Source organism: Sinohyriopsis cumingii, unplaced genomic scaffold (genome assembly GCF_028554795.1).
Source record: "Sinohyriopsis cumingii isolate HCF-2022 unplaced genomic scaffold, ASM2855479v2 utg000426l, whole genome shotgun sequence".
In the NCBI taxonomy this organism is placed as follows: Eukaryota; Metazoa; Mollusca; class Bivalvia; order Unionida; family Unionidae; genus Sinohyriopsis; species Sinohyriopsis cumingii.
In genome coordinates, this window is record NW_028315897.1 from 1,073,215 (window position 1) to 1,075,613 (window position 2,399).

The window sequence follows — 2,399 nt, forward strand, 5'->3', positions numbered from 1 at the left end:
GAACTTGTATGTTGATTGTCCTCTTTTGTGTTATTGATTACATTTATAGTAGTAGACAAATGATACTGAATCTGTATTGTCTTATTAAAAACCTTGACAATGTATTTCAGAACTACACTCAGCCATACTCGAAATTTTAACTATTAACTGAAAAAATATCAGTGACCCTATCTCAAACAGTAGAGATCACCACTTTCATCTTTGCAATCTATAAGAATAATCAAACAATCTGTCTGGTTGTTAGTCCGTTTCTCTAGAAAACCGCATTTCCTCCCAAACCTTTATATGCGTAATCAAAATTAGTTTAAATACCATACACATGTGATAACCATGTGTTAATGAGACATGGTTATTGAAGATGTAACCGAGTCTCCGATAACGGAAATAACGTTCATATATAAAATATTACTGTTACCCGTTTCGCTTATTTCATCCTTTGACCAAATCCCAATCGTACAGACATAGCACAAGGACACGTCCTGAACGTGTTGGTCTTGGATTTTTGGCCTCTAAGTGAAACACAGCGTGATGGAGTCGATGAATGTGATATGTAAGAGGAGTGGAGCAGTGTTATTTTAAGTACTTAAGAGTGCGTGTATCTGATGTTAATCTGATAATATCTGACTTCAAGCCATGAAAACATGCAAGTGTTATAATATTTAACTTTGTATTTATTTACGTATCATGGAGATTCGGAATATGAGATAACTCTGAAATATGTCAGATTAAATGTATAACGACCTAATGTACCAGAAGGTACAAGATTATATATCATAAACCTGTACGTAAAATGCAGTAGGCCTGAACATCATGTGAATCTATACTGTATTGACTAACGTGGATGATGTAGTCCACTAACATGGAAACAAAAAATCCTAGAGCATATAGTTATGAAGATTAACAACTCTATTGATGAAAGAGAAGGTTTATAACTGACGTGGCTAGAAAGATGAAGGTGGATAATGTAAGCAGATGCTGATTCAACACTCTATATAATGTTAGGACAATGGTTTTCTCTAGCTGACTTATCTCCATCCAGGTGCATGCTGATTTCAGCTGATGTTCCCTACGTTTTTGGACTAAATACCGTTTTTTTTTTAAATCTTATTTTGCATACTCATAAACAATCCATCTCTTGTTCCTGGCATATTTCCGTATTTTTGTGTACATCAGTAGAGGAAATGTAGTCAAATAGTATTTTCTTAACTTTGTTTGTAAACGTGTGGTTGAAATATAAATTAAAGCCAATATAATTGAGAAATGTAATATCAGTCCCTAACTGTACAATACTGAGTGGGAGCTTTTATAGATGTTTATTTCTTTTGCACGTTGCTGGTTTTGTGTTTGTCAGTTTCAGCTGTAGAATATTTGCAATAAACACGTAATGCAAACAATGGGTAAACGTCCTCCGAAACGAAATTGAACTTGTATGTTGTGTGTGCTATTCTGTGTTATTGCTTAACATTATAGTAGCAGACCAATGAAACAATCTTGTCTTGTTTTCTTATTAAATAACTTGACACAACAAAATGTATTTCAAAACATACACTACACCCTGCACAAGAATTTTAGAATTAACTGGGAAATTGTTACTACCCAATCAAACAGTAACACATACAGTAATGTTATCTTTTCGATATATGGGATAATTTAACACTATTTACGATTTTTCGTCCGTCCTTCCCTAACCTTATGTACTTAAACAATATTAGTTTATAAGTCATACACATGTGATAACCGTGTGTTAATGGGGCATGATTTGTTTAGGATGTAATTGAGTCTTACAAAGGATATGACGTTCGGATATATAATAGCATTGTTACTCTGTTAGATTATAACATCCTTTGACCAAATCCTAATCATACAGACATAACACAAGGGCACGTCCTGAATATATTAGTGCTGCCGCTTAGACCTCTACGTGAAAAAAACGTGATGGAGTCGAGGAAGTATATATATATATATATATATATATATATATATATATATATATATATATATATATATATATATATATATATATATATATATATATATATATATATATATATATATATATATATATATATATATATATACATATATATATATATAGATAGATAGATAGATATATATGCAAACATGTCTCATGTAGAAAAAACTAAATATGTATTTACCCATGCATAAGTTTTCCATTTCATTTTCTTTACTATTTGAAAGTTAATGGTATGCACACAACAATATTGACATACATACAGTTTTTAAGTATTATCATGATCAACCAAATATTAAAAGATCAGTGGCAAGCTACTTAAATCTGATTAAAATTTTGCATGATTGCAGGTATTGAGATATTTTGTTTTGTCAATCCGGTAGCAGACACAGTACCGTTGTATTTTTTCACTTTTCGGTTGTATTTC